This window comes from Rhynchophorus ferrugineus, unplaced genomic scaffold (assembly GCF_030347505.1).
Source record: "Rhynchophorus ferrugineus isolate W39M unplaced genomic scaffold, kcgeb_rfMv2 rfM10, whole genome shotgun sequence".
Taxonomy (NCBI): domain Eukaryota; kingdom Metazoa; phylum Arthropoda; class Insecta; order Coleoptera; family Curculionidae; genus Rhynchophorus; species Rhynchophorus ferrugineus.
The window spans coordinates 7,992,410-8,016,666 of NW_027472589.1; the positions used below are offsets into that span (position 1 = coordinate 7,992,410).

Consider the following 24,257-nt stretch of genomic DNA (forward strand, 5'->3'; position numbering starts at 1 on the left):
GACTGAAATCGACTATCGACTGTTTAGTAATTGACTATTTTTTACCACTGACTGTTTTAGTCGTTATTTTCGGTCTGACTGATTTTGTTACTATTTACTATCGACTATCTCAATCGTGTACTTTTAGTTACTGTTTTTTGGTTCTATTAGTTTCATTCGAATGATTTTTAACGTTCTGACTCTGTCTTCCTAGCCGCGGCCTTGACAGAAATGTATCCAATTTATGCTTACATAGATTTATATATAATATATATAGTTCTATAATTTTTTTGGTAGTTTGCTTGCAAATAACAATATATTGTATATTCATATAGCAGCGTTTTGGACGGATATTTTCCAAGATTGTTAATGTAATAGTTAGGGTAAAAAGATTAAAATTGTGAATGATAAACAGTAAAATACTTTTGACCGTTTTTATGACAATAATAAATAAAGCATTCCTTTTCTCTTTTAAAGCTAGTACGTGAAGGAATATGTACAACTCCGTCTCGCTTATACTACCGTTGGAAAATATAAGTACATATAAAATTACCAAGCACCAAGCAATTATCTTCGTCCTTTCCTCTCTCACAATTTATACAAAAAAGGGGTTCGTACATCTTAGAATTGAAAAAAAAAACAGTCGAGCCGTGCACTTGACTGAGAATAGTAATATACTATTTTCAGTCGCTAGTTTTTTGACTATCGACTGTACCGACCATTTTGCGACTACCGACTTTTTCGACTGTTTCCAATGGATAATTCCCAACGCTAATCATAATTTACGATAGATAATTATTTGATTGTCAAATGAGTGATTAAAAGTGGGTTAAATTTTATAATATAAGTATACAATATTTCATTTTCATTTAACATTTCTTGAGTGTTCAAAGGAGCACAAAATAAAAGTTATAGCCTTTAAAGTGTAACACTGAAGACGTCAATATTTAAAAGGCTATTGTAATAGGTGAGATTGTTTTGGAAAATGTTAGATTCATTTATATACACATAGAAACTATGTACAAATGGAAAATGTATATAGTTTAGAAGATAAATTCAAGGTAAAGACCAGAAACCTTTTATATTTTCTGAATTATATATATATATATATATATATATATATATATATATATATATAATATAGAACATGAATTTATCAGTGTTCTGTTAACTTAAATGTGACGATACTAGTAGAAGAAATACTATTGCATTTTTATTTTCTCTCTATTATGTCTTAAATACTGCTTATTCTTGAAGTAATTTAAAATGAAATTATTCAACCTAACGTGATTTTTAATAATGGAGAAAACTTTGACTGGAGTTAATGATTTATATCATCAATAACTACTTCCAATTACAAAGTGATAAAAAATATGAGAAAAACTATGTTCATATGGAAATTTGTGGCATAAGTACAACAAAAATGACGAACCATACTAAAGTCTCTAAAAAGGAAATAGAAATACTTAGGCTGAAACTACTAACAACTATTGAAATTCAATTTATTGTTTCTAGTAGTGAAAACGCTGTTTTTTTGGATTGCATTTTCTCTTGACGTCATACAAACAGAATTCTTTATGAGACTGACTTAAGATACTGGTTAATTTCTTAATAAGAAATAAATGCTATTTATTCTAGACGTAATATAGAAAAAAGTTAGCGAGGAAAACTATAGTTAAGAGGGTTTTCATAGTAAAAAAACTACTTGAACATAATAAAAATTGATTAAAAAATACGAAAAAACTATATACATATAGCAAACTTTTGCAGCTTTACATACACACGTTTTACATACATCACACTACGTGAGTTCAATACCTAAACTATTGGAGGTTGAATTAAAGAAACTGGAATTATGTGAAAATAAAATCGTTAGCTGATTCATCAACTGACCATATTTAATACAAAAAAAAGAAGAAAATAAATAAATTATTGAAGCTTGATGTGATGCCCTAGATTAGACGTGTCTAGTAGTCAAGACTATCTCGAATCTCATTTTTTCTTGATGATTTATCAAAGTTAATACCATATACTTTCTCTCTTTACAAGACTGGCACTAAACACGGGTTATTTGTGTGCAAATAATCGACACTATTTATCCTAGCCTATATATTAAAACAAAATTTTTAACAGAATCTATTGCAAAGAGGTTTCTAATGGTGGAGAAGGCTTTGACTTGGAGAAAACTTTAACAGTTTTACAAAAAAAAAACGTTTTACCTACGCACCATACTATATGATTTTGTAAAATGGACACTAAAAATCTGTTAATTATTAAAGTTATTGCCGAACTGAATTCCTGAAAGATGAATATTGTTTATTCTAGGCGTAATTTCTAACAGCATAGAGACCTTTGACTGGAATATAATTACTAATATTATCGAAAACAATTTCAAATTAAAATGTAATACAAAAATATGAGACAAACTATGTACATATGAAAATTTGCGAGACATATAGAATAAAATAAATTACGATTAAAATTACGAGATAAATTCACCTTTGGATATTGAATTCAAGAAGATGTAATTATAGAAAAAATTGTGAATTCATCTGTTGAAATACTTTCTGTTAATTGTTGAAATTGAACTTACTGTTTCTACTGGAGAATAATGATTAATATTATCAAAAAGAACACGAAATTAAAATGTAATAAAACATAAGACAAACTATGTACATATGGCAATTTGTGAGATACACTTAATAAAAATGTCGAAACACTCGTTTTATACATATCATTGGAATACTGGGACTGCTGGATATTGAATTCAAGAAAATGTAATTATATAAAAAATATGAATTCATCTGTTGAAATACTTAATGTTAATTGTTGAAGTTGAACTTATTATTTCTAGCACTGAAAATACTCTTTTGAGTGCATTTTCTTCACTGGCATATCAAGAAATTCATTATGATATTAATTTTAGATTTTGTTTAAAAAAATGAGTAGTTTATTCCAGACGTAATTTAACAAGAACTGGTATATTTTAGACTGTAGCAACTAATATCATCAAAACCCATTAAAATTGAGTGTTAAGAAGTATGAAAGGAGGAATTTGTTACTACTTCATTAAGTATGAGATTATTGTATGTTGTAGTTTGAGTAGTTGGAACATCAGTTCAATGAGAACAACTACGAATGCAAACAAAAAACTAAGACTCATCGTCGTGGTTCAAGATATGCATTATCAGAATTTCACGTCTGTCTGTGGCGAAATTACAATTTCTATGTTTGCATTTGAACGTTTCCTCGGTTAGTATCATCAGGTTGGGCTTGACGTCTCTCTCCTCGTTACTGGACCTCCTGGACGACGTGCCCGCCGTACCTTTGTTCATACAAGTCTGACATCTGCAGGACAAATCGCCATCATTCGCTTGTCCGACGTGAACTAAAAATACACGGGTTTTAATTCGGTTTTTGCGGGCGCCTTCGCTCGAAAACGGAACACTTTACCTTAAAGTTTGGATAAAAGACAGAAATACATTAACACAGCAAAACAAAACACTGCAAAAAATGAAATTAATAATCCACGGCAGATGGTCAAACATTTATTTGAAAGTCAGTGTATGGTTAGAATGTGCTCTGTATTGTCATTAAGTATTAAACAACTGTGATGAGTCACAGATTTGATCAAAGGATACATTATATGGATGCCATCTTCGTTCAGTCATCGGTAACTTGCAGTTGTGCTTCATGCTGAGGTGTTGCTTCAGGGAATGTTTTCTCTTGCAGGTGTACGGACATAAGTGACATTTCTGGGGTTTGCCGCAGTCTTGGTAAAAGTGGCTTTTCATTGTGCTATCGTTTCTGTATACTTTCTGACAATTTGGGCATTTCACACCGGCGTTACCTAGAAAATAAGTTAATCACATAAACATGATCGTAATATATTGACATAATACACCAAGACATACCATTACTATTTACTGTAAATTTAATTACCATTTTTTAGTTCGATGAAAAAAAAAAGTTTTTCTCGAAAACATTTCTTCGGGTGTCGGAACAGCTGGGATTCAGGAGCCAGAGTTAGCAAATAAACCAGTTATTAGATGTTGAAACAACTATTGTATTAAATTTAACGATGGGCTTTGACCTGTGTGCGTTACCTTGAGGGAAACTTAATTAATTCTTCTATTAACCAATTATATTTTCAAGAATTTTTGAATACAATTGATTCAAAAATATGCAAGAAGAAACAGAGTTTATTATTTTACTAGTTGGGGAATCACCAGAAAACAAAATTCCTTTTTAAACCTTAAGTTCTAATCCTCTTTAAAACGACACTCATGGCTAATGTGTTTTGTTTTGGGCAGTTTTGTTTAATTAGGTTTACTGTTGACTATTATAACGTAGAGATTTTTACTGTTTGGACACCTTTAGAAGCCGTTCCCTTAAAAATTATGAAAAATCTTAACAGAAGTGCGAAATATTATGTCAAATTCATTTGAAATCCGAGCGGTTGTTCACCAAGTGGTGTTTCTCCACTGCTTTTGAACAAAATAGTGGATACTATTAGGCGAAAAGTCTCTTTTTCAAATTTTTTAAAGTCTCCTTTTTACCAACGAGGGTCTATCCGGAACCACGGTCCTCGGAATTAAGCTTACCGACTAGCCAGTGACCAAATTCAGAGACAATGCCAGAAGACATCCGGTCTTATCCAGCCTGGTTACTGGCGTGACTGGAATGGTTATTCGTTGTCAAATTTTCCAATCTTTCCTCAAGACATATATAATTACAATTACAAGGATAAAATACATCCATGTCACAGCAGGATTGGAACCCGCGACTACCGCAACATTAGGAGGACCGTCACTGCGCCAACGAAGCCGACCCGAAAAGTTTTTGAAAACAGGTCTGACGTTCAATATGATGCTACAAACTTCTTGCCCGATCAGATATTCGTTGTTACTATTGAGACTCATAACATTCTTCAGGATATAGTCCGCCCTTCAAAAGTATAAGACTTGATAATTAATAATGAAAAGTCACCACCTCTTTTGAATGGAGACTTGGCCACTGTTAGGTATGCTGTATCTGACTTGTCAGCCATTTGACTGTACGCTGTGAGACTGTGGCGAGATTTAGTGAAGCCGTCAATCTCCCTTCAAGCCCCGACTATAGATTGATGATGATAATGTTGATTAATAGATGGTTCTTATAGAATAGACCAGTGACTGTTTCAATAGCGTCACTACTGTTTATTATATTTTATGTTATTATACGAAACAACCGATAAACCGAAGTAATACATCGAATACGACGGGATAAATAAGACAGATATGCAGTTTTTTAAACCATTTTCTACACTAAACAACAGTATAACTCTCGTACCCAATTATGATACATTCTAAAGTTTAACAAAATTACAAGAAGAGTATTTTATTGTAAAAATAAAAAATAAACAAAAAAATGTTAAAAAACTGATTTTAATACACACAGTTAACAACATTATTAGTTCGTAATAAACACACACAAGTACCATGACTTTATATTCGATTTCGATTATTTTATTTATATGGAGAGAGATAAATAGTCTTATTCATGATAACCAATACAACTATAAAATTTGTTGAAAATATATAGGATTTTTAGATTGACAATTCATTTAAAAATAAAACCATCAACAATATTCATATGGAAAACAATCCTAATATATATCTGTCGTTAGATTATGTTACATTAATTTATGTCTAAATATTAAACGCTCAGATAAATATTTATCTCACAAACGTCACAAAAACTAAGTTAGAAGGAACAACATCGCCATCAGGGTTGCATTTATTCGATTTAGTATTTAGTCATTTTATAATTCCACAACCTGAGGCTCCCTCAGCAAAACCTAAGAGGATATCTCATGGAAATACTCATCGTTTAGGGGAAACGTGTTGTCTCCTCCTAGATGTTTGTTGATGTAGTGCAGCTTGACGTGAAACTTCCTTTTGGTCCTATAGTGGCAGAGAGTGCATTGAAAGTTCGCTTTCTTTCCACATTCATATCGCTGATGGTATCTCAAGGCACCCGAACTCTTGTAAGCCTTCGAACAGGCTTGGCAGGGATAGTCTGTAAGTACTGTATTTAATATTAATGATTTAAGGTTAAAAAACAGTAAAAAAAGAACACAGATTTAGGACAAAATTAAATGGTAAAAGAAACTTCAAAAATCTAAACGAAAATAACGTTTTTTTTTTAATTAATACATTACTACTAGTTGTTGCCGACTAACCTACAACTTATTTTTATAACTTAAACTTTAAAATTGGGTATATATCTAGGAGAAACCATCGATCCCTACTTAGTGCCTAGTGATAATGTTCATGTATTAATTATGCTGTATTGTTCTGTTGAATACACTTCACTGTACAATAAGATGAAATAATTTTGCTCTGTTCTTTTGAGTATGTCTGTATCCTGCTTAATATAAGTTTTGTACTTAAAGTATCCAAAACTGATAGTGAAAGTATTTCGCCTGGCAGTGAAGGAACAGAATACACACTGGAAAACAATAGTAGTTTAGGCTTAGTAGTACGTCTTTTATACGCTTTGTTACATACCTCGTCTAACAGGTGCCTATCTAAAAAATAAAAATCCAACTTATTACAAAATAACGCAACATTTTAATATAACAGCACAGTTGAGTATTAAAATCAGTTATATTAAATCAGATTTGTTTTGTGGGTAATGTAATTTTTTGTATATGTCACAAAATTACATTATTATTTTTGTATTGTTTGGACCAGACACCAACTTCAAACTTGTCATGGAAACAAACTGATCAGTCTGTAGTAATTAAAATAATATTGTAAATAGATGAATAGGTTTAGGTAGGTTTTAAGCTAAATTGAGTGTATAAAGTAGAATAATATGTACAAATAATCATAATTTGCATATATAAATTCAGTTTTGCTGTGAAAATTAAAAAAAACTGTTTAAATGTCGAGCAAATATATTAATCAAAACTTCATTCATGTCACAGGCTTCAAGTAACGTCACTGGTTATTGGCTGACTTTGTGTTTCTGAGAGAGATGCAGTTTCATGTAATGCTTCCTGCCACTGGAATACGAACAATGCGGACACTGAATCTTCGGATTCACCATCATCTTCTCGCAATCGTATCTTTGATGTACCTTTAGACTGTTTTTCCTCTTGTACATCTTGTCACATCCCTCGCATTTTATATACTTATGAGCTGAAAAAAAAGATTACTTTATAAATAATATATTAACAAAACGAATCATAGTAACAAAACCACCTGTAATTGTTTAAATGTTGCGTATTAGACACTATCACACGAAGAATCCCGTCTTACCAAAGCGTGACTAGAATGGTTATTCCTTGTCAGGCTAATTATTGTTAACTTGTCTCAAAAATAAACAAATGAGGGTTAAGAAACTGCCTTTAATATAGATAATTAATGACATTATTTGATAATATAGTATATACATTATATATAGAGGTAAGTAGTCTATTTTATAAAATATAAACGTAAATATAGTTTCCCAACACGTATAGTATTTTGATATTGTAAATTCGTTTAAAAATAAAACCATCAATAATGTGTTGACTTGCATTATATTGTGCAGTAAATCATCTATTGTTCTCACAAAACATACAATAATAACCTGTAATGACCACCTGTAACACGTATATATGCTTCTTGTTAAACACTAACATAGAATGAATCCCGTCACACCAAAGCGTGACTAAAATGTTTATTCCTTGCAAAATTAATTATTGTTCAGTTAACTCAAAAAAAAAACTGACTTTAATATAGATAATTAATGGCATTATTTGATAATAACTATATACATTATATATGGAAAAAGTAGTCCTTTTTATAAAAAATAAACATAAATATTTTCCAAAACCTATAGTACTCGTATATTGTAAATTCGTCTAAAAACAAAACCATCAATAATGTGGCGATTTGCATTAAGTTATGCAGCAAATGAACTAGTGTTCACTTTTGCAAAAGAAACTGTCATTGAATTAACCTGTTATCACTAAACAAAAGCACTATCAGATAGTTTCAATTAGACATGCTGACTCCTTTATATGAAATATTTGAAGAATAGATGTCTGAAGGGTATTAATGCTCACTGGCTAACTTCCTAAGCCCAGAGAGGGTCTCTTAGGATAAAGCGTAGATGTTGACTAAATTGGAATATCGGCTATCCATTTATACATAAATAACACTATATCATTACCTCAGTTATCTCAGTAGAGGTTTTTCCTTCCAACTAATCGCCTCTGTGTAATTGAATCTCTGGCATTCTTGGCGATAGATCACTACCCTGGCAACTGTTGAACTTTCCATGAGGAACCTTCTCAAGAGATATTATAGTTTCCATTTTTATATAAAATATTTATTTATCTACACGAATAGATCCAAGAGCTTCCCTCTTGATCGAGCATTTTTAGACCTAAACCGCTAGCCATCTATAAAGCTTTACAATTCGTACAGAATATACAACAAAATTTTATAGTACTTACTTCCGAGTGAATGAGCTCTATGAAAAGCCTAAATTAACCTAAAACCTCATACGGAATTAACTGCGAATTTGAGCAGTAGTAGTACATATAAATATAACGGCTCTAACAATTCAACAATTCTTTCTCATAATGAAATCAAGAGAAATGAGAGAGAGTGTTATATGGCGGGGAGAAGTGAAGAATCTAGAAAACTTCCTTTTTTTGGAGCAGAGTTTCGAAATTCTTGGAGAGCAGAACCTCTTTAAGCAACTGGATCCGCTTGAATAGGACATGATGGAAAACAATAAACTGTAGAAGGAGAAAATAGAGCTCTATTAGCGCCTTAATATTGCTAATATTAGCAAACGCAAACTGTAGGATGACCCATGAATTGTTCTTGAAGAGGTAGCCTCCACCGTCATACAGTAAGTCCAAATAGTCAGACACTTAGGCATGCATTAAATAAATGCCATTCAACTTGGGAGAAACGGTGAAACAGCGCCTTCAGCTGCACAACCGTTTTCGCATGTTATTAGTTCAAATTTATGCTTATTATTTTTTCCCATATATTTAATACTTTAAATTTGACATATTTTGTTTTGTCCTTATGTATGTATTTATTTGAATGTTATTACATTTTGTAAAATTATAAACAAGTCTTAAATAACCCAAAAGGCTGATGAGTCTTTAATAAAACAAATAATAAAATAAAATAAATAAACTACACAGTTAAAGTATATTTAAAATAACTTGTATTATATTTCAAAGCAGGTACACTGTCTATTTGTTATACCATAATTGTTCTTATAGCATTTTTGATGTTACAAATATTTAACAATGGACAATTATTTAACTATTGAAGTTTTGAACACAACAAAAAATAAGTTACAAGGAGCAATATTGTCATCAGTAAATACTTGAGCTTAACAGACACAACAAAACTTAGTAGAATAGATCAGAAGAATATTCTTCATATAAACAAAAAGCACAGTAGACACCCAAATGTATATCAACATAGTGCAATTTCACAAATTTTGAAAATGTGTTTTAAATAATCTGTATTATTTTTGAAAGCAGGTAGAGTGTCTAGCTTTTATATCATTTTTGTTTTTATAGCATTTTTGATGTTACATATATTTAACAATGGACAATTATTTAACTATTGAACTTTTAATCACAAAAAATAAGTCAGAAGGAGCAATGTTGTCATCAGTAAATACTTGAGCTTAACAGACACAACAAAACTTAGTCGAATAGATCACAAGAATATTCTTCATATAAACAAAAAGCACAGTAAACTCCCAAATGTATATCAAAATAGTGCAATTTCACAAATTTTGAAAATATGTTTTAAATAATCTGTATTATTTTTGAAAGCAGGTAGAGTTTCTAACTTTTATACCATATGTTTTTATAGCATTTTTGATGTTACATATATTTAACAATGGACAATTATTTAACTATTGAACTTTTGAACACAAAAAATAAGTTAGAAGGAGCAATGTTGTCATCCGTAAATATTTTAGTCAAACAGTCTCAAAAAAAACTTAATATAATAGTTCATACAACTGTCCTTCCTATAAACGAAAAGCACAATAGACTCCCAAATGTATATTAACATAGTGTCATTTTACAAATTTGAAAATATATTTGAAGTAATCTGTATTATATTTCAAAGCAGGTACACTGTCTCTCGGTTATCCCATAATGGTTTTTATAGCTTTTTATTTAACTAGTGAAGTCTTGAACACAATAAAAAATTAGTTAGAAGCCACACTATTGTCATTAAATATTTAAACTAAACAGTCTCAACGAAAGTTAATATAATAGTTCACAAAAATATTCGTCATATAAACGAGAGGCACAGTAGCCTCCTAGATGCATATTAACATAGTGCAATTTGACGTGATACTTCCTTTTAGATTTATAATTACATAGTGTACATTGAAAACTGGCTTTCTTTCCACATTCGTATCGCCTGTGATAATACAACGCGCCCGAACTGCTGTAGATCTTTGAACAGTCCTCGCACGGGTAGTCTGTAAGTGCATAATCTAATATGAATATTTTATGGTAGAAAGTTATAACTAAAAACTAATCTACGCAAATCTAAAGTGTTAATGATAATAAACGAAAATAACATTTATTTATCGCGTAATACATTGGTACAAGGATTTACAAATTGCGTCGGTTGATCATTGTGTAGAAATCCTTGCGGTTTTTCAAATCCTCTGGGTGTTGAGTTCGACAGTGGGTTTTCAAGTTGGTTTTCCGCTTGGTCGAGAACGAACAGAAGGCGCACTGGTAAACTATCGGATTGTTACATTCGTACTTGGTGTGGTAGTATAGGCTTGATGGTTTTTTATACACCCTGTTACACAGCTTGCACGACAGGCTCTTATCTAAAAAAAATAAATATTAAAACGAATTCTTCAACAAACAAGAGCATATTTTCTGATATACTGCTACTTTGCTGAGTGTTTAGGATCAAATCACAGGTAACACAAAAATACATATTCAGATCTGCAAGCATTAATACTCAAGCATTTTAACATTGGCAATATAAGATAAATAAAATAAAACAAAATAAAATCGGGTTTGCTATATTTTCTACCCTTGAAGACTCCAGCACTATATCAAAGGGTGTCTAATATTAATAAAAAAAGTACCGTTACACATGATCCTTATTTATTGACGGTATAAAATATTAAGAAAATACAAATAGATGAAAAGAAGTGTCGCAGTCCTAACAGAAGAAGACGCTTGGGCGGTCGATGGTGGCCCCTCTGAACTGAACTATCAGTGACAGAATGATCCAAAGTACACTTTAATAATATCCGAGTTTTACGTCTCGGGGTTAAAAGATTCGTTATCGTTTACTCGACGTCGCTACTTTACTGGAGCCCTGAACATATTCAACATCTGGGATAATATTTTCTGGGTATTTGGTAGGCCGTTACTCCATTCCAAAATGTAAAATTCAATATGGCTCAAGGTCGTTCAATAATACGCTCCTGTCGGAATTTTACCTAAAATTATTAACAAATTATATGTGTCAAAATAAAAGGTTAATTGAAAAGTCCCCGGTCTGACACGTAGATGACCCTACTAGAAATAAATCCATGTTTTTTAGTTAGCCCTAATCCTCAAAAAATGCCTGTATAAATTTGACAGCTGTCGGATCATTAGCTTGTGAATTATAGCATTTTGAGTGAAGCAACTTTTGTTATTGTGAAAAAAATGAATTTCGCGTGTTGATCAAATATTGCTTTTTGAAGAAAAAAAACAGTTGAAACAAAAAGTTGGCTTGATGCCGAGTTTTTGGATACTGCCCCAGGAAAATTAACCATCAAGGATTAGTATGCCAAGTTTAGACGTGGTGAAATGAGCACCGAAGACGGTGAACGCAGTGGACGCCCAAAAGAGGTTGTTACTAACGAAAACATTTTAAAAAATCCACAAAATTATTTTGAATGACCGTAATTTGAAGTTGAATGAAATAGGAGATACTCTAAAGATATTAACTGAACGTGTACATCATATCATTCACGAATATTTGGGTATGAGAAAGCTCTGTGCAAAGTGGGTGCCGCGCGAGCTCAATTTTGACCAAAAACAACGACGAATTAATGATTCGGAGCAGTGCTTGAAGATGATCAAACGTAACAAACCCGAGTTTTTGCGTCGATATGTGACAATGGCTCCATCATTTCACTCCGAAGTCCAATCGACAGACATCCGAGTGGACTGCACACGATGAACCCGCTCCAAAGCGTGGGAAACCGCAACAGTCGGCTGGCAAGGTTATGGCGTCTACATTTTGGGATATGCATGGAATAATTTTCATTGGCTACCTTGAAAAAGGAAGGGCCATCAACAGCGACTATTACATAGCGTTATTGGACTGTTTGAAGGACAAAATCGCCGAAAAACGCCCAGACAATGCAGCGTATCACAAGTCCGTGAAAACGATGGCAAAAATCCATGAATTGGGCTTCAAATTGCTTCTTCATTCATCGTAGTCTGTGATCTGGCCTCCAGTGACTATTTCCTGTTCACAGATCTCAAAAGAATGCTCGCTGGGAAGAAATTTTCGTCGAATGAAGAGGTGATCGCCGAAAGTGAGGCCTATTTGAAGCAAAGGACAAATCGTACTACAAAAATGGTATTGAAGAGTTGGAGGGTCGCTATAATCAGTGTATCACCTTTGAAGGTAATTATGTTGAATAAAAAAAAATTGTCAAAAAAATGTATTTTACTATGGTAGGGCGGCGACTTTTTAATTAACCTGTTATGTCAATGGACGACGTTGGAAATAAAATACTTAGTACGTACAAACAGGACACCCGTAATCGACAATTCTGGTACCACGCCGAAGGCATGATGAGTGCAATCGGTACTTAACTTCTGGAGCTGCTTTGTGGTTGATCCGTAGCCGCATATCTTACGGCATTCGAGGGAAACCAAGTAACGACGGTATCTGACTGAAGCTGCGCAAAGCGTCTTAATCAAAAACGTTTGCCAATCACACTGAGAATGCGAGCAAAGAAATACATTATGATTTAAACATACTGCCAAAAGAAATACTTAGTCGAAATGCTGATGACTAGATAACCAAAAAATTCAAAAGATTGTCGGAACAATAACATTTGGAAAATAAATTAAAAAATTAAATGAACTTTGTTCCGGCACTAAAATTAAATTTAATGAGGATCTACTTCTTGTAAGAATGTAAATATTCAAAGAAAAATTAGAAAAATGTTTGAAAATTCGAGAAAATTTTGTGTCACAAAAAAAAATTCATTAACACACCATGTTGCACGAAACCTTCATACACCACTCTGCAAAGAGATCTCATCGGGATATCACTACTTTGGGAGACTATATGGCTCGATGAATGGAGGTAAAACGAAACAAAACTGTAATAGTTACATGATGTGACTCTTCTTTATTGACGTAATATAAAAATGATAAAAGGGAACGGCGCTAAGTTACCTGAAGAGACGTTTGGAGGGTCGATGGTGGCATGTCTGAACTGAAAGATGGTCAGTCACTGAATGATCCAAAGTAAACTTCAATAAAATCCCAGATAAACATCCGGGATAATATCTTCTGGATATTTTGTAGGCCGGTGGATGTAAAATGCCACATGCCTCAAGATCGCTACGAGTATATTTATTTGTATTAAGTAAAGAATCGTGCTTATGTAACATCGTTACATATTAAGAGTGGTAGTTTCGCGATATGAAACTGATTGTGGATTTAAACAATACTCCGATAAATGTTTTCAGCATTTCCCAAAACCGTAAAAAGGTCTCGGTAAAACCTCATCAGAAAATGGGCAAAAATCTCCTTACAAGAGCACTTCCAAAATAACTTATTTTAAGACAATTATCGATTTAACTGTATATAAACTTGTATTATAAGCACAGTATATATTAATATAAAAGGGTAAAATGAAATTTAGTATCGTTAGATCAGATAACAACTACTGACAAAGTTCAATAACTGGAATTTAATACCTTATGAAGGAGATGGAAGGGAAACAGTTGAAATGATTAACGCTTCACGAGCGACAGTAGCCATAGAAATGACAGCATACACAAAAAATGGCAAAACATAATCTGTGAAAAAGAATAGTAGGCGAAACCCAAAGGTGATCGAGACCGACAAACATTAAAAAGGATAGTGGCCAGACGATATAAAACTACCACTGAAAAAGTGAAAGCGCTAAGAGTGCAGAATTCAACGCTGACTTGCCAAACATCTTCCCCGGCCAATACAAGATCCAGACCTCAACATATTAAAACCGTTATGGGAAGACAGTGAGGAGTAAATTTCCATCTCCAACATCACTAAAGGAATTGACGGATGTTTTGGTACAAGAATGGGACAATATTTCCTCGGAAACTATTCAGACACTCTATGAAAGTATTCAGCGAAGAATTACAGCTGTTTTAAAAGCAAATGATTACTCAACAGCTTATTAATAAATAAATATTGCGAATATATCAGGTGTTATTTTATCCATCCAAATCTTCAAAGTATATCATCTATCACTGAAGGGTATTCGCTTGCCTTAGTTGATTTAATTATATTTAGTAATTATGTAGCGACATTTATTGTCATAAGTTTTGTTCACAAAACGTAAACAAAACAGATTAAAATAAAAACCAACCAAAGGATTAATCAAAACTATATTTCGTCCTCATACCTAAGAATTTTCAAGTAACACTGGTTCATTGCCGGACGTTGTGTTTCTGATAGAGATGCAGTTTCATGCGGTATTTCCTGCCGATAGTATAGGAACAGTACTGGCACTGAATCTTCGGTTTCAACATCATCTTCTCGCAATCGTATTTTTTATGTATCCTTAAACTGTCTTTGTTCTTGTATAACTTGCCACATCCCTCACATTCCATAGAGAAATTCGCTGGAAAAAGATTTAATAAATAATATAAAAAACCATAGAACCATTTGTATAGTTCCTTCAATATATTTATGAGTAAAAAAATAACCAGAACAAATATCTTTTATTAAAATTTAAGATGTCCTTTCTACCAAATGGGGTTTATGTAGACGGCACTTATTACTTTAACGTATGTCATGTTCTCAACACGGCCTTCACCATTAAGTCCACCGATTGGGTTAATAATAACAGACACTAATCAGGAAAACATAAAGTAAAAATCAATTGAATCAACAGTTACCCACATTAATCTACTCATATTAATTATATTTTTTAGCAATTCCGAAAAAGTAAATTCAAAGATTCAATAAGAAGAATGTAGACGTTTTCGAGAATCATTGCAATTTTTGATCATGTTTCTTTAGTTGGATTTATAATACTTCAGCAGATAGCAGACATTGGTTTCGTTAATATATTAGAGGTACAGCTTAATTTATATGGCTTTCTAGGTATTTAATATATATATATATATATATATATATATATATATATATATATATATATATATATATATATATATATAGATTTAAAACAGAAAAACATTTTGCAATCGGCCAATTGACGCATATGTGATTAAAAATTTATTATATTTTGTGTAATAAGACGTATTCACCTTTCTTCACATTATTCAGAATATACGATGTTAATGTATATATATATAAACTGTAAAATAAAAATTAAGAAGATTTTCTGTTTTTTTCTGTTGAGTAGATTGTCTGTATTTTACTTGGTGTTTAAATACTCCAAGTACTAACCAATATGGATTTAATAACAGAAAACTATCGCAGCCATTTTTCCATTGTATAATACTTTGGTACTTGCTTTTTGTGATTTGAACTGGGAATTGCGTTCTTTGCGTTTGTGAGTTTTCCCAATTATGCCTTTGGAGGCGCGCCAGAGGTCAAAAGTACTTCTTTAAATCAAACATATATTAGGCAATTATATTGTCCTCCTGGACATAGCTGGATTTTGTTGGATTAAAAGCATTAAGTATTACACACCCTGTCTTAAATTGTTTTTTTGTTATTCAATTAAACATTTACTTAAAATCATCACGATAATAATGCCAAAACAACCACAATAATAACACTTCTGTAGTCGGAAACATTCAACAAATACGAGGGTGGTTCAAATATGATGGAGACAAACGCTGTAGATGGCGCGCACGTATATTTTGAAAGTCCTGGCCTGAGTATGTGATAGCGAGTTCCTTGGGAACAGCGTGACAGGTTTCGTCCGAAGCGCATATTTCACGCGCGTGCTACGACCATAAGTGAACGTCAAGTGCCGACCGCCGTAGCGTAACGTATTGTCATTCATTGAAATTCTTCTGCGTTTGTGAAATCAGTTCGACAGTCAGTGCCTGGGTAGGACTGTCGCGCTTAAATGGGCCAAAGCATTCAAGGACGGCCGCGAAACCGTCGAGAATAAGCATGAACATCGACCGCTAACCAGCGTCACAACAGACAACATTCGCCGCGTAGAACAATTAATTTTGGAGAACTGTAGGATGAATGTTGGAGACACTTCGGCTGAACTCGGCATCCGTATTTGTAAAGTAGAGTCTATCATCCACGAACACCTTCAATATGGCAAAATAACGATGCGATGGGTTCCTAAACTGTAGAACCTCGAGCAAAAATTTACACGGTTGAAAGTTTGTCGCCGCTTGCTGACGCCATAAGAGGCGGAGAGAGATAGTTTTTTTAACACGAATCTTCACTACAGACGAGGCATGGCTACACTATTACACTTTCGAAAGCAATATGTCGTCTAAAGAGTGGAGGAAGGTTCTGTGTACGGCGTCCTACCATTAATGCTGCATTCTGCTCTAACCTTCTAAAAATACATGTGAAATCCGCTTATCGCTTGAAACAAAAGAGCAACACGAAGTGCGATTCTTCTCCAGGATAACGCGCGCCTTCATACTGCGCGTCTCACGCTCGATACAATATCGGAATTAGGGTGGGAGGCAGAGGAGGCACATAGCTATCCGAGTTGCACAAGGAATTCTTCGATACTGGCAACAAAAAACTTCCGGACATATAGACAAAATGCGTAACTAGTGAGGGGAAATACCTAAAGAAACTGTACAATTTTGTAAATTTTTTCAGTATATTCTAATAATTCAGAGTATTTGTCTCAATCATATTTGAACCACCCTCGTTGTTCAAGTTTAATGTCTTTCGTATATTCTTTTGGTATATTTTCTTCTAGTTTAATATAAATATTCAAACATTAACATAAATATAATAAAATATATAGTTAAATGTTAAAATGTCTCCTCTTTAGTTGGTAAAAAGAAAAAAAACAAAGTAATTTAAATTATTTTAGATATAAAAAATGTCTCACAATGTCACCAAATTTCAGGTAAATCGCTCTAGTAAAATTTAAGATATCATGTTAACCCCCTCTAAAAACGTAATTTAGCGGAAAGCACGTCTACAGTCTTAAGAAAAATTTGTTTTTAGATGCCATGTTACTAAAACAGCTATATCTCCGAAATTAATTTATATTTAAAAAAATCCTCTTAAGAGTAGATCCCAAAAATGCTAGAATACCTCCACATTAACAGTCAGTTTCTCTTACGACAACATTCGTAGGTTACCTGAGAGATGGCAAAATGTCATAAAAACAATGAAAAATAACCGAGACTGTCGTTCAATGAGTAGATAAAGAAAGTCTTGACGAAAAACACGCCAAAAAAGGCATATACCTAACGATTAAAAAAAATAATAAAATTAACTGATGATAAATAACGATGTGCAAATAAGAATAATCAAATTTGAACCCAAAGTAACGCGTCAGGAACAAATCAACAGTGAAAATGGAGCAATTTTTTAATACATTAACAAATATAAAAAATAATAATATATAAAACGAATCACAAACAGATATTTTTAATAAAATATCGAAGCCTTGCGTATTAGGCGGGATAACCGCTTCGACAATTAATGTGGCGTTTTCGAATGTGTTGCTTTAAATTGTACTTCCGTTTGCATCGGAATTCGCACAAGGGACAGTCGTATTTCCTGCAGTTCCGACAGTCGAACGCCTGGTGAACTTTCAGCGTGTTTTTGTTCTTGTATTCCTTCCAACAGTACGGGCACACAAACTTGTCTAAAACTAAAAAATGGGTTTTTATTTATACAGTAGATTTGTGCGGTGAACAGATATCATGAATCATGCTCTTATAGTTCGAGGCATGTAGAAAATAACAATAAAAATGCTATAATTTATTAAGAAAAAAACATAGATATATATTTATCTTCAACTATGGCTAAGAGATCAAACCTTTACAGAAATCTCTGTACATACATTTTGTTATGTACAGTTATTGTATTTTTTATTCAGATATTTAACAAATACTGTCTGTACAATCGTATTTTTAAACAAAATTATTATTTTTTTGCAAAAAAATCTAATTTTAAAACCTTATTGGACAAACAAATTAAATCTATATACGTATAACATGATATAGATAATATGAAGCTTAATATATGTGCCAGCACTTATTAGCAATTATTTTAAATAAGAATTTCACAATACAAATCAAGCAATGGTAACATTTTCATCATCATCCATCCATATTTCTTAACCAATACACTGCTGCTCCCCAGTTAGTCCTCTATTTTTTAGATCGCTTTATATTCTTTCTCGGAGCTGCTTGCTGTATATTCCATACAAAAATTCAATATCGCCACAGAGATATGTGACGAATTCGTTTAATTTCACAGACATATCCAAATTATTCCAATCCGTGTCAAACACAATTTAGGAGATAAACGTAAATAATTTGCTTTAAGTATTGCATTTGAAGGACTTCCAGTGACGCCATTTTCCTATACTACTGTAAGTAACTGGACTCTTGCATTGTAGTCGAGCCGTGAGTTGTCAATACTTTTAGTTCTTTCTTCATTAATTACTGTTATCATCATGAAGCTTCAACATATATCATTAGCGAATGAAGTATAAAGTGGAAAGCAGAGCAAGAATCTATAAAAACGACAACCACGCCTAACATGTTGGAAAAACTATATATTAAATACATCAATTTGAATTTAGAATGTTTACTCTAAACTTGTACTGCTTCCTTCAAAAACCTATTAATCAAAAAAATACGCGACGAAGTGATTTTGTCTTGATTATCGTTCGAAAATTGGAAAATGAAAACCTACTAGAAAACCTAAATGAAAAAATCTACTTATATTGAATATGAATATAAGGGTTATAGGCTATTTGGGTCTAGAAATTGATGAGACAGGATCTTTATCTCAGAACACGTTCATTTTAAGTAGATATTTTAATAATTGCTCTTTTTCCCACGGCACCATCTTGGGATTTTAATGTATTCTTCATTGGAAAATATGCGTTTACCTAATATGTTATTAACTATCAAATAATGTTTACTTCAATTGGAAGACAAAGGCGACTGAAGGTCGTCGAAAACTGTTTCACGTTTTACAAGTGGTGATTTTGACATCGAACACAAATAGTATTCTAGACAGCCAGAAAATGTAAAGACGAGGATTTGACAAGGCCTTACTCGATGAAATCATTAATAAGGATCGCTATCGACCACAATTGATTGAATACGAGCAAAGAAACAACAATATTAATTTTTAGCACGACAACACTCGACCACATGTTGCAAAAACGGTGAAAACATACCATACATATCTTTATCTCAGAACACGTTCATTTTAAGTAGATATTTTAATAATTGCTCTTTTTCCCACGGCACCATCTTGGAATTTTAATGTATTCTTCATTGGAAAATATGCGTTTACCTATTATGTTATTAATGATCAAATAGGTAACTAAAATGTGTTTAAACATTTAATTGTTATTGAGTGTAAAAACTGTCCCAGCCAGTAAAAACAAAAAATATACAAAGCTACGAATTATGCTTGCCCTTTTACCATTTTTAATTGGATTTACCATAAAATCTATTGAAATTAAATGTGTCAAATTTGCAAATAATATGTGTCCTTCAGTTGTTATATAGATCAGATTAGGTAGAAACACTGAAACTAATCACACCTGTTAATTCTGAGTTATATATTCTTATCACAGTTTCATTTAAATGATAAGAAAATAATAAAGAAAAAGTTTTAACCCAATTGTCAAGGAGTAAGTGTGGTTTACGTGCTTTAGTATTATCAGACCTATAAATTAATTTAAATTAATTTAAAAGGTTTTACAACAGATGCCGTTACTGTGTATTAATCACATCAGGTACATTTGTAATCAACTTCAAGTTACTAACGAGCTTCACATTTGAGTATGTTATGTCGTCGAAAAATCAACAAAAACAGTATTTCAGTGCGTTAAAAATGTCTGAATGTGTCCTGACTAACATATTTACTTCAATTTAAAGAAAAAGGCGACTGAAGGTCATCGAAAGCTGTTTCACGGTTCAATTCGACGTTTTACAAGTGGTTATTTTGACACCGAACACAAATAGTGTTCTAGACAGCCAGAAAATGTAAAGACGAGGATTTGACAAGGTCTTACCCGATGAAATCATTAATGGGGATCGCTATCGACCACAATTGATGCATTTGAGTCAAGAATTGCGCGAAAGCCGTTCGAAATACGAGCAAAGAAACAACAATATTAATTTTTCGCACGACAACGCTCGACTACATGTTGCAAAGACGGTGAAAACACATCTGGAAATATTTAAATTGAAAGTGCTTCCCCGCCCGATGTTTTATCCAGACCTTGCTCTTTCTGGTCACCTCTTGTTACAACATATGAGTCGTAACCTGTCCGAGGATCGTTTCAGTTCTTATGAAGTTACCAAAAAGGGTCCATATGTGGATAGCCTCAAAAGCACATAATTATTTCGAGATAAAATCCGTAAAATGCCTGAAAGATGTGAAAAGTAGCGGCTATCGATGGACAAAGAAATACATTGTAACGATTGTTCACAATAAAGATTCAAATTAAAAGTTTATATGCTGTAAATAGAACAAAGTTACTGTAGAAACTCAGAGAGACACCCATGGAGGTTTTCTACCGTTAAAAACATAGGCTTGTGTTGCAGGGTTGGTTCGTCAAGTGCAGAACGTGTTTCCTCGAGGTGTTTTATCCAGTTCAGTATCATTCAACGCATCCAAAGCAGCATATTTCAATGGCAAAAACGCGTACTAAACTAAGGTATATTGTTATTTATTGTCTCGTGATTATTTCAACATACACACTATATAGTAAGGTTTTGTTTATGCACTATATTTCAAGCTTCATATTTAATTATAAAATAACATATAAAACAATATTAAAAACTTCCTTTAAAATAAATATAGTCTTGACAATAAGGGATATTTATAATTTAAGTTTATCTCCACTGCTGCTTGACGAAGTCCGTGGTCGTGTAATGTTCCCTATTTCTTTCACCGTAACCACAATACCGTGCCTCATGGCCAAGTGATTGCTCAAATGTACTTTCTGAAAAGCCTTGTACTTGCAGCCGTAGACGTGGCATACGAATTGTTTCTCCTGGCCGCAGTCGTACCTCAGATGCCTGTTCAGTGCGGTTTTCGATCGGTACATCTTATAACACTTATAACACGTGAACGAATCTACAACCACAAAAAGATACTATTAGTCATGATTTTTCGAACATTCGCTTAGGTTTTAACTGACGTATTACCTTCAAAAATAATGCAAAACCATCATTCAAAAGACCTACTGTTGTGAAAGAAGATATAGTCAGGACTTACCTAATTCACAATGAGGGAAATATTATTTTTAGAGAACAAAAACAGTAAAACATTATTGGCCTTTATTGAAAACAATTAAATATAGCTATATTCTGAAACAAAGTCCAGGAGTCTCCATAAAATATTCCGTTATAGAAAGGCATATGTAAAACAGAATAAAATCCTAAACATTTTGTTCATATCTAGTTAAAATGTGTAATACTACCATATATAAAAGTCCTTAAATATAAAAGAGAGACGGTCAACGAGCTTTCAAAAAAAAAATTGTAACAGAAAATGTACAAGCACTTAGCTGAATGTCCACAATATTTCATGAAAAAATTTATAAGAGATAAAAGATGTTCATCAAGTTGGGATGGAAAAAGAAATTGTGTCCAAAATGTCCCCAAAAACTTTATCAATATTGTTGAGAATTTCTTCTATAATAATTTCACAAAAATATTAACACGTAAAACTTAATTAAATTAAATTAAATCGTCATTTGTTCTTATTGGAATAAATAAATCTTTTCACAGCTCGTTCTCTCATTGATATTTCTTCAATCTTCATTGAATCGTCAATAAATAATTAAATTAATAAAGCCCATAGGCACTAATGAATGAAACATGAAAGAATGAATAACATCAAATATAAAATAACATTATAATATAATATTAACAATTAAAATAATATTTTTGAATGAATTATATTGTTCACTACCACAATGTCATATAAATGAATAATTGCAGTTACATGTTAAACTGCAATATCAGAGTGCACAAAGCCTTTAAAATAAATATAGTAACATTTTCATTATTCCTTATCAACTCCATTGGAATGAATACTTCTAAAAACCTTTATATAATATTCTGAAAAAATCAATTAAGCACCATATGCGAAAACTGTTGATTTGCTTCTTTAATTTAAAGAAAGACGAGTAAGAAGGAAGAGAAAGTAACCGAAGTTATTATGAAAGCTGCAATTAAATCATCGTAGAGACCGGACCCTTAAAAGAAAATGGTTATTCTAAAAAGTAAAATCCAATTAAGGAAAGCATTCGTATCGCTAGACTAATATGTCTGTACAAAAATAAATAAATATATAAAATTACCAGAAATGTGGGAAAATAGTAGTAAAAAAATTACCGAAACCTAGTACTCCAAATCTAAATGATTCAAAACAAAAAGCAGACAAGAGTTTTAACATGAATATAAGTTACAATGCTTATTCGAAATATGTCAAAATGAGTTCACAGGTCTAGTTATAAATGCCTTTGTATGATGTCTTTTCCTACGCCCACTGTCCTTTAAATACAGTATACCATGTTTGTTCAACAAATGACTGATTAAATTGACTTTCTGATAGGATTTGTACTCGCACCCATCGACAGTACAAGTGAAGCGTTTCTCTTGACCACAGTCGTAAGTCATGTGTCGGTTGCGGGCCTTCTTGGACTTATATCTCTTATTACAATTAGTACAAGCGAAAAAATCTAAAAAAAAACAAAATTTATCACATAAATCGATAAACAGTGAGGACGGCGAGAGGTAAACCAAAAAATGAAAGCGAGAACGGTAGATAGTTTTAATTGAACCAAACCCAAAAAAGAAAAAAAAACAATTACACGTCTAGAAATAAATTACCTTGGATAAATAACACTCTATAGAAGTAACAACAAATAAAACACTAATTTCGTCCAATCTGTTAACCGCATCTAGAAAACAAGTTAATAGGTTTCTGGGGAACAACAAAAACGTTAAATAAGAGCAAACAAAAATCACATCTCGCGGGCAAAAAAGAAACTAAAGTAAATATCAACAACGAAAAAAACATACTTCTCTAGGCTAGAAAATAGTCGAACAACTCGTTCGATATCAATTGATCTTTACGTAATTAGTTCAGAAATATTTATCAAAAATATATAACTATATTAGGTATATATGTTAAGTATAATACACAGTACAAGTGAAGCGTTTCTCTTGACTACAGTCGTAAGTCATGTGTCGGTTGCGGGCCTTCTTGGACTTATATCTCTTATTACAATTAGTACAAGTGAAAAAATCTATAAAAAAACAAAATTTATCACACAAATCGATAAACAGTGAGGACGGCGAGAGGTAAACCAAAAAATGAAAGCGATAACGGTAGATAGTTTTATTTGAACCAAACCCAAAAAAGAAAAAAAAAACAATTACATGTCTAGAAATAAATTACCTTGGATAAATAACACTCTATAGAAGTAACAACAAATAAAACACTAATTTCGTCCAATCTGTTAACCGCATCTAGAAAACAAGTTAATAGGTTTCTGGGGAACAACGAAAACATTAAATAAGAGCAAACAAAAATCACATCTCGCGGGCAAAAAAGAAACTAAAGTAAATATCAACAACGAAAAAAACATACTTCTCTAGGCTAGAAAATAGTCGAACAACCCGTTCGATATCAATTGATCTTTATGTAATTAGTTTAGAAATATTTGTCAAAAATATATAACTATATTAGGTGTATGCGTTAAGTATAATACAATAAAAAATCTTAAAGATTAATAAATAAGGCACAGGTTCGTATTGCTCCACTGTAACAAATATTTTCTAAAATACTGAACAAGTTTAATAAACTATAATAAATA

General features: G+C 32.3%; 1 long non-coding RNA gene across 2 annotated transcripts; it reads left to right on the forward strand.

Annotated features, from left to right (window-relative positions):
- The first annotated feature begins 16,983 nt into the window (after nucleotides 1–16,983).
- Nucleotides 16,984–23,794, forward strand: LOC143203733 (uncharacterized). 2 transcript variants are annotated; one of them, XR_013007419.1, is made up of 4 exons: nucleotides 16,986–18,804; nucleotides 18,880–19,201; nucleotides 19,610–23,172; nucleotides 23,743–23,794. It is a non-coding gene; the product is annotated as an uncharacterized LOC143203733 (long non-coding RNA). The 2 variants fall into 2 exon arrangements; XR_013007418.1 differs by lacking the exon at nucleotides 23,743–23,794 and having other exon boundaries at nucleotides 16,984–18,804; nucleotides 19,610–21,887.
- The last annotated feature ends 463 nt before the right edge of the window (nucleotides 23,795–24,257 follow it).